The sequence below is a fragment of the Eurosta solidaginis genome, chromosome 1 (genome assembly GCF_040869045.1).
Source record: "Eurosta solidaginis isolate ZX-2024a chromosome 1, ASM4086904v1, whole genome shotgun sequence".
In the NCBI taxonomy this organism is placed as follows: Eukaryota; Metazoa; Arthropoda; class Insecta; order Diptera; family Tephritidae; genus Eurosta; species Eurosta solidaginis.
Window position 1 is genome coordinate 274,673,934 of NC_090319.1, and position 9,722 is coordinate 274,683,655.

The window sequence follows — 9,722 nt, forward strand, 5'->3', positions numbered from 1 at the left end:
CAAACTCGACTGCTGCTCCCTCGTCAAGCTCAATCGCCTTCCGTTACCTTAGCTCTCCGAACTTGAGAAAAAACCGACCGTCCTAGCAGCACGCCTTTGCTGCGGTAAGGCTATCGTTACTTCCGTGGCGGCTCGGAATAACACCAAGGCTTAGAGAAGGTTGACAGATCGAAATCACTGACGTCCTTTGCCCTTCCAAAGGGTAGAGCAGCGCAGATAAATACAAAAACAAAATGAAAAGTATGATACCTTGCGAAGAGGTTTTATGCCGAACTCCTTTTCCAATTTGCGTCGTGCTCCTTTTTAATTTGTCCTACAAATTAGCGGGACAGGACTATATTGTTACGAATATTAGCAAAACTAAGGGGTGCTGCTATCTCTAAGCCGATGCTAAGCAGTGACGTGAATTCACATCAATAATTCAATCATTATGTATCTACATAAACGAAACAATAATTGCGTCTACACATATGTACCACGTACGTATACGAGCAGCGGAGGGTCAATGCACAAACACATGCATATATCTGAGATACTCCTGAAAGTATGCAATGAGAAGCTATAAAATCGTGCAATTGTAGTTACAGCTGAGAAGTTTGAGAGCTGATGGACTAGAAGATTCTGGAAATGGAAGCACCTAGAAGATGCAACGTTGAAATCAGAGAGTATAAAACGCAGCAAATGTAGAGGCGCTGGAATTCAGTTTGATTTGAGCTATCAAGCAGTTATTGATTAAGCACGCAATCTGGCGGGCAATAGTAGAGTTTCATTTGAGCTATTAATCAGTTTGGTTATTAAGCAAGCTATTCGTTGTACAGTTTGAGTGTTATTGTGAAGTACTTTAATAAAGGCCATTTTGCATTATTACATATTGGAGTTATTTATTCAACAGTTTAGTGATTCGAACTTAGCAGAGGGTGGCAAATAAGAAGTTTTGCAAGTAAATTCGTTACAATTGGTGTCAGAAGAGGAATTGTTGAATAAATTCCAGAAGACAACAAGGACATGGCAAAGTCCGGTGAATTGAAGATCCAGCAACTGAAGAAAGAGTTGGAGAGCCGTGGATTGAATACAAGCGGCGTTAAACTCGAACTTCAGGCACGGCTACGAGAGGCAATGGAAGCAGAAGGAATTGATGTGGACGAGTATGTCTTTTATCCTGATGGGGACGAGACAACAACAAAAATTTAAGAGAAAAATGAAACACCGCAGACAATGGCGAACACAGACCTGAACATGATATTGACTGAAATATCGGCACAAATGTCAGAAATGTCATCACAAATATCTACCAACATGTCATCACAATTGTAATCGCAGGAGACACGCATAACATCGAAGATTGAAACACAACAAACGCGTATCTCAGAAATGTCGACACAGATTACATCCAAGATGGAAACACAGCTCGCAGAACAGAAGGCATATAAGGCATCCCAACTGGAAGATCAGAAGACATATATGGCATCCCAACTGAAATCACAGGAGGCACGTATTTCAGAAATGACGTCGCAAGTGTCATCTCAACTGGAAGACCAAAAGACATATATGGCATCTCAATTGGAAGCGCAAGAGGCACGTATATCTGAAATGTCGGCAGAAATTTAGGAACAGGTATCATAAAAACTGGAAGCGCAGGCTGCAAAAATGGCTCAATTTCAGGCAGAAGTAGATGATTTAAAAGGTCGTATGGAGCAGTTACAACTAAATCGCCCAGCTGTTTCAGCAAGCAATCCAAAGGTAAAAACACCATCTTTTGACGGTTCTGTTCCTTTCCAGGTGTTTAAGATTCAGTTTGAGAAGACCGTAGCAGTGAACAACTGGAGTGCTGAAGATAAAGTTGCTGCACTATTTGTGGCATTGAAAGGATCTGCTGCTGAAATCCTACAGACTATTCCTGAGGGAGAGCGGATCAACTACGAAGCATTGATGAGCGCTCTAGAGAGGCGATACGGAATCGAACACAGGAAGCAGATACACCAAATAGAGTTCCAAACCGCTACCAGAAAGCAAATGAGACATTGCAGGAGTTTGCTTCAGATACTGAAAGATTGGCTCATCTCGCAAATGCGGACGCACCCGTGGAATACACTGAAATGGTAAAAATCCAGAGTTTCATAAATGGCATACGAGATGTGGAAACGAAGCGGGCTACATATGCGAATCCAAAACTAACATTTGCTGAAACGGTATCGCATGCACTGATTCAGGAAACAGCCTCACTTTTGAGTAACCCAGCGTACAAAGCTCATCGCGTGGAAGTGGAAAGGCCAGACTGGGTAGACGCAATTTTGGAAGCATTGAAGGGTACGCAGCGGAAAAATAATGTTGCAGTCAAATGCTTTAAGTGTGGAAAGCAAGGGCACATTGCGCGTTATTGCAACACCAACCCTAACAGTTCCAACAATGTGGGTGGTCGTAAACGCAGAGCTGAAGGAGATGAGCAGATCTCCAAGACCAATCAATCGTTAAACTAAAGCGAGTCAGCCGCAAGGGGCGACAGCTGGCTCCCTCAATTGAATGCCCCATAGTCTCTATCTCGCAAATTGGTAGAAGGTCAAGCAGTCTTACTGTCGGAGGACATGTGGATGGAAAGGAACGCTTACTGACTGTAGATACGGGTGCATCCCATTCCATCATTCGATCAGATTTAGTCAACAAGAAGATAAGACCATTGCTTGGAGCAAGATTACGTACAGCCGCGGGAGAGGACACCCAGGTAATTGGAGAAGTAGAATGTGAAGTAGCAATTGGGAACGTCACGGTACTACACAATTTTATAGTGGCAGGTATTGTTGATGAAATCATAATTGGAGTGGACTTCTCAATCAACCAAGGCATCAAAATCGATATGCAAAGCAAGACGATGCGATATAAGAACATGGATGTGCCACTTAATTTAGGCTACGAGAGAGGCTACAGCAGTAAACGAGTGCTGGTGGAAGAGAGTCAGCAAATACCGCCAAAATCAGAAGCAGTAATCTGGGAAAAGGTTGATGGAGATTGTGGGACAAACAAATTGTGGATTGTCGAAGCAGCAAATAAATCAGCACTGAACATACTTGTAGGAAAAACCCTGGCTATGACAAAACAAGATGGACGTATTCCGGTAAGAGTGCTCAACGAGTTCAAGTCACCATTCAATTTGACCAAAGGAGCTATTTTGGGAAGATGCGTAGAGGCCGAAGTAGATATTAACTTTGAACAGCTCCAGGAACACGTTTCATCTAGTAATACTGATCTTTCAAATGACATCACGGCATGGACGCAGGGGCTAGAGGAAGCCTATCAGAGTAAGGCAAAACAACTGCTCCTAAAGTACGCGAACATATTTGACCAGGATGGTTCCAAACCAGGCCGCACCAATGTTGTGAAACACCAAATTGACACGGCAGATGCGAGGCCGATCCGTCAAGCTCCACGTAGTGTTCCACTGGCGAAGCGGGAAGTTGTGAATCAAATCATACAAGAAATGAGCGACAGCGGCGTCATCGAACCATCAGCTAGTCCATGGAGCTCACCGGTAGTACTTGTAAAGAAGAAGGATGAAAAAATGAGGTTTTGCGTGGACTTCCGGAAGTTGAATGACGTTACGAAAAAGGATAGCTACCCATTGCCAAGAATTGACGACACTCTGGACTCGCTATCTGGTACGAAATGGTTTTCCACACTGGACTTGAAAAGCGGCTATTGGCAAGTTGAGGTGAAGGAGGAAGATAAAGAGAAAACAGCCTTCAGTGTCGGTGATGCTCTGTGGCAATTTACAGTGATGCATTTTGGACTTTGTAATGCACCACCTACTTTTGAGAGTCTCATGGACCAGGTACTGAAAGGACTACATTGGAAAACATGCTTGGTGTACCTGGACGACATCATCGTATTGGGCAAGAACTTTGACGAACATCTTAAGAACTTGGAGGAAGTTTTCCAGAGAATAGCTGGCGCTGGTCTGAAGTTAAGTCCTAAAAAGTGAGCGCTGTTTAAAAAGGAAGTCAATTATTTCGGTCACAAGGTAACGACAGAGGGCATCTGCACTGCGAACGAAAAAATAGAGGCTGTAAAGGATTGGCCAAGACCACAGAACCTACATGAATTGAGAAGTTTCCTTGGGCTGTGCACATATTACCGCCGATTTGTACCAAATTTTTCCAGCGTAGCCTAAAGCCTCCATGAGCTTACAAGAAAAAACAAAGCTTTTGAATGGAAGAAGGAGCAAGAAGTGGCTTTCCAAACATTGAAGGAGCGTTTGTGCACTGCCCCAATGTTAGCATATCCGATTCCAGGAGCAACATTTATTCTAGATACAGATGCGAGTGGATATGCTATAGGAGACGTTTTATCGCAACTGGTCGATGGACAGGAGAAGGTAGTTGCATATTACAGCCATTCGATTGGAACACCAGAGAGGAACTACTGTGTTACGCGGAGAGAGCTGTTGGCATTGGTAGAGTGCATTAAACATTTTCACAAATACCTCTACGGCCAGCGATTCCGTGTCAGGACAGATAACGCAGCGTTGAAATGGCTTCTACAGTTCCGTAATCCGGAAGGACAATTGGCACGGTGGATCGAGCGACTACAAAGCTATGGCTTTTCCATTGAGCATCGAAAAGGTAGTACCCATGGAAATGCCGTTGCAATGTCACGAAGACCATGTAGTTTGGAATGCAAGCACTGTTCAAAAGCCGAGGCTAAAGAAGACATTATAGATGTCCGGCTAATAACTATAACGTGTACGGATGAATGGGACAAGGAACAAATAAGAAAATGTCAGCTAGAAGATACAGATCTGTCACATGTTATGCAAGGGCTCGAACGAAACGAAAGACCAAGCAGAGAGCAGATGTCAGCAGAGAGTCCCATTGCGAAGTCATATTGGTCACAGTGGAACAGTTTAGAATTGATATCCGGTTGCTTGCATCGAGTATGGGAGAGTGAGGATGGTCAATGCAAGAAGAAACTGATAGTTGTTCCCAGAAAGAGGATTCCTGACGTGCTCAGCGAGCTGCACAATGGTCCAAGTGGAGGTCATCTTGGAATCACGAAGACACTCGAGAAAATTAAGCAGAGATTCTCTTGGGTTGGTTGCCGTCAGTCGCTCACCGAGTGGATTGCCAACTTCGAGGTATGCAACAGAGCGAAAGGGCCCAAAACCCGAAGTCATGGCCAGATGAAGCAGTATATTTCAGGTGCACCATTTGAAAGGATCGCCATGGATGTCGCAGGTCCATTTCCTACTAGCAACCGCGGAAACAAATACGTACTGGTGGTTATGGATTATTTCAGTAAATGGCCAGAGGTATACCCAATCCTAAACAAAGAAGCAGAAACAGTAGCAGAAGTGGTTAAAAACGAATGGGTTGCAAGGTATGATGTACCAATGGAGTTACATTCTGACCAAGGCAGGAATTTTGAATCAGCTGTGTTCCAAGAAATGTGAAAGAAGTTGGGCATTCGAAAAACACGGACAACTGCATTGCATCCTCAGTCCGATGGTATGGTGGAACGTTTCAATAGAACATTGCAGGAGCATTTAAGGAAAGTAGTAGACGAGTAACATAAGGACTGGGATACACACATATCATTATTCTTGATGGCCTACCGATCGGCAGTACATGACACAACGGGCCAAACTCCCGCAAAGGTAATTTTTGGCAATGACCTTCGACTGCCAGCTGATTTGAAGTATGGGATAGATGCCGATGCGGAGAGGAATGTCAAGAAATCCACGGGTATCTTGGAAAAAGAGCTAAGAGAGATACACGATCTGGTAAGGCAACGAGCAAAGATTATGAGTGACAAGCTGAAAGCGAGGTACGATAAAGCAATTAATTCGGAAGGGTTTCAGGAAGGAGATTTGGTGCTGCTATACAACCCACAACGAAAAAAAGGTTTGCCCCCGAAATTGCAGTGTAACTGGGAAGGCCCATACAAAGTTGTAAAACGGATCAACGATGTAGTGTACCGCATACAAACCATTACCAAACCACGAACCAATATAAAAGTGGTTCATTTGGAGAGGCTAGCAGCGTTTAGATCGAGAGATTTGTCTGATCGGGACGATCAGAGTTAGGTGGAGGACAGTGTTACGAATATTAGCAAAACTAAGGGGTGCTGCTATCTCTAAGTCGATGCTAAGCAGTGACGTGAATTGACATCAATAATTCAATCATTATGTATCTACATAAAAGAAACAATAATTGCGTCTACACATATGTACAAACACATGCATATATCTGAGATACTCCTGGAAGTATGCAATGAGAAGCTATAAAATCGTGCAATTGTAGTTACAGCTGAGAAGTTTGAGAGCTGATGGACTAGAAGATTCTGGAAATGGAAGCGCCTAGAAGATGCAACGTTGAAATCAGAGAGTATAAAAGGCAGCAAATGTAGAGGCGCTGGAATTTAATTTGATTTGAGCTATCAAGCAGTTATTGATTAAGCACGCAATCTGGCGGGCAATAGTAGAGTTTCATTTGAGCTATCAATCAGTTTGGTTATTAAGCAAGCTATTCGTTGCACAGTTTGAGTGTTATTGTGAAGTACTTTAATAAAGGCCATTTTGCATTATTACATAATGGAGTTATTTATTCAACAGTTTAGTGATTCGAACTTAGAAGAGGGTGGCAAATAAGAAGATTTGCAAGTAAATTCGTTACAATATGTTTTTATGCCGACTCCGAATGGCATCTGCAAGGCAGATGAGTTTTCACTGAGGAGCTTTTCATGGCAGAAATACGCGAGCCAAACACTTCCGAGAGGCGACACCGATTCAAGAAACTTGTTTTTTCTTATTGAGGACTCTCGGTGTGGTAGTGTAAAGTGGCGCTTTGCTGCCACTTGTTTCCGCATACAACCACACGCTCACACACGCACTCACTGGAAGAAACTATTTTTCCCTTTTTGATTTTATTAGTTTTTATTTTAAATTTCATTTTTCGGTTTCCTGTTTGTACTATAAACTTTTGTATATGTTTTAGTTCACATATTGAATTATTTTTAGTTTATATTTGTACAATAAAAATGTTTTACACTTTTTGATTTAAACTTAGTCCTTTTTTCTAGTCTTTAACTTTGGTTACAATTTTTCCAGTTTTTTGTTTTAATATTTTCCGATTGCGCGTGTAGCGCGGCGGCCGGCTCAATTCAAACTTAAAACTGTAGAAAAATGCTGACGCTTCAAAGCGGCTCTGCCGCTATGCCAAAAGTGCATAGCGGTAAAATCGCATGATGCAGTGGCGTGATAGAGTCGAGTAACGGAAGATTCAGCCAATCAGAATTCTCTCCGTCATTCGACTCTCTCACCCAGTAACACCAAGTGCATACATGCATGGTTGCATGTGGGGGTGATGCCAGCTATTTTAGTTTTTAGTTTTATTTTTAGTTTTTAGTTGGCTGGCACTACATGCCGCTACGTCATCCCCCTTTGGAAAAGAAGAATTTGGCAAGGTGATCAGTCTTGCCACATTCTTCTTTAGGCTATATCAAAAAGAGTTAAAATTGAAATTTGCAAAAAGAAAAAGGAAAAGTTAATTTTTAGATTTTTATAATTTAGTTTAGTTTGAAGTGAGCCAATATTTTATCTTGTATGGTAAGCTTATTGTATAAGCTACTACTATTACTACTACTTAACTTAAGTAAGTTGCTATCTTTTTATATTATTTAGGTGACATATATTTAGTAAATTAGCTCGTATCGAAATTAATATAACATTTTTTTTTTTTGTGTTACAGTCCTTGGCGCATTCTTAAAATATATTCATATTTAAAGATTAATTAGTAAAATTTAAAAGTACTATAAATTTTAATAAAATTTTTGGATACGGTTTTTATGTACAGTTTTATCAATTTTATTAATTTCATCATAAATTGTTACATTTGGTCCGTCGATATTATTTATTATGTAGGGACCTTGATATATATTTCTATGTTTATTTCTCGGTTCTGTTTCTACTAAAACCCTATCATTAATTTTAATTTCTAAAGGCTTAGCCGTTTTATCGTGTAATTCTTTATTTCTAATTTTATGTTTATTAATCAAATTTCTTGCCATTTTATGAGATTTTTGCATTCTATATTTTAGTTCTTTTGTATAATTTTCTACATTATAGATCGGATCGATTTGTTCCTTTTGTAATTCATGTGGCATTGTAGATTTTCTGCCAAATATTAATTCGAAAGGAGTAAATTTATTATCAAAAACCGAACTGCTTGTAGTATTATGTAAAAATGTAAAGTATTTCAAATACGTATCCCAATCTGAATACGTTTCATCTAGATATGCACGTAAATATTCGTTAAAGACTCTATGGTTTCTTTCAACAGTACCAACAGTTTCGTGGTGATAAGCTGTTGAGAAATCATGATTAATTTTTAAAAGTTTTGTTAATTCCGAGAATAATTCATTTTTGTATTCCGTCCCTAAATCGGATCTAATGGCTCTCATTGTACCATATGTTAGTATAAAGGTTTCAAAAATAGCACATGCGATAGTTTTTGCTGATTTATCTGGTACAGCTACTGTTACCAGGTATTTAGAAAAGTCACAAATCATAGTAACAGCGAACTTGTTACCATAGTTTGATTCTGGAAGTGGACCTATTGTGTCGATAATCACTATGTCAAATGGTTTGCAGGGTGTTGGAGTAAGGACAAGATTTTCTTTTGTTTTTGGTCTCACTTTATTTAAAAGACATTTATTGCAATTTTTCACGAATTTCGCTATATCACGTGTCATGTTTTTCCAGTAATGTTTAGTTCTTAATTTGGCATATAACCTTTTTGTTCCGCAATGACCTCCTAACAGTGGATCTTCGTGATAAATTGTCATAAGTTTTTGTTTCTGTTCATTGTCTGTTACGGTCTCTACAGGGTCCGTCAATATTATTTGTAATGATTTTAAAATTTCATTTCCGCGGATTTTAAAATTCGTAATTGAAAAATTATTGAAAAAGATATCATTTTTTGGCCATTCTAATTGTTTAATATTGTGATTGTCGGCTGCTTTTTCCAGCCTCGAAAGTAACTCATCTAAATTCGTTATTTCGTTAGCAGTCACGATATTAAGTAAATTATATTTTTTATGTTTTAAATGCGCATAAATTTGTAAATTGGAGATCTCCTTATGTTTATTATATTGTATTGTTGATTTTACTCGCGGTATCTTTTTTGAAAAATCGTATGAAAATTTATCATAAACTTGTACTTTATTATCGTTAGAGGTCGTATCATTTAAACTTATTTTTTCATTTTGTAATTCTTGTTGTTTAGTTTGTGATCGCGTTTTAACGGCTAAAACGTGTTTTGTCGAATCTTTAATCTCGTCTATACTTATACGCGAAAGAGCATCAGCACCAACATTCGATTTTCCTTTAATATATTCAATTGTAAAATTGTATTCTGATAAATCTAATCTGATTCTAGAGAGTTTCGAGGAAGGATCTTTCATATTGAATAGATAAACTAATGGTCTATGGTCTGATTTTACCGTGAAATGTGTACCGTAGACATACGGCCGAAAATGTTTTATAGCAAAATGTATTGCTAAAGGTTCTAATTCTATGATTGCCTTTTTCTGTTCGGCTTTATTGAAAGATTTTGATGCAAAGCAAATCGGTAAGTCATTATCTCCATGCTTTTGGCTTAATATAGCGCCACAACCACTCTTAGATGCATCTACAGTGATAATAAATTCTTTTGAAAAATCAGGGTATTGTAATA

General features: G+C 39.6%; 1 protein-coding gene across 1 annotated transcript in view; it reads right to left on the reverse strand.

The window, feature by feature from the left end:
- LOC137237329 (bromodomain-containing protein DDB_G0270170-like) overlaps positions 1–7,496 on the reverse strand; it is a 60,219-nt gene extending 52,723 nt beyond the window's left edge. The window contains exon 1 of the mRNA XM_067760835.1: positions 6,884–7,496. The gene's annotated coding sequence lies outside the window, so the exon portion shown is untranslated. The remainder of the gene's footprint in view (positions 1–6,883) is intronic.
- Positions 7,497–9,722: the final 2,226 nt, after the last annotated feature.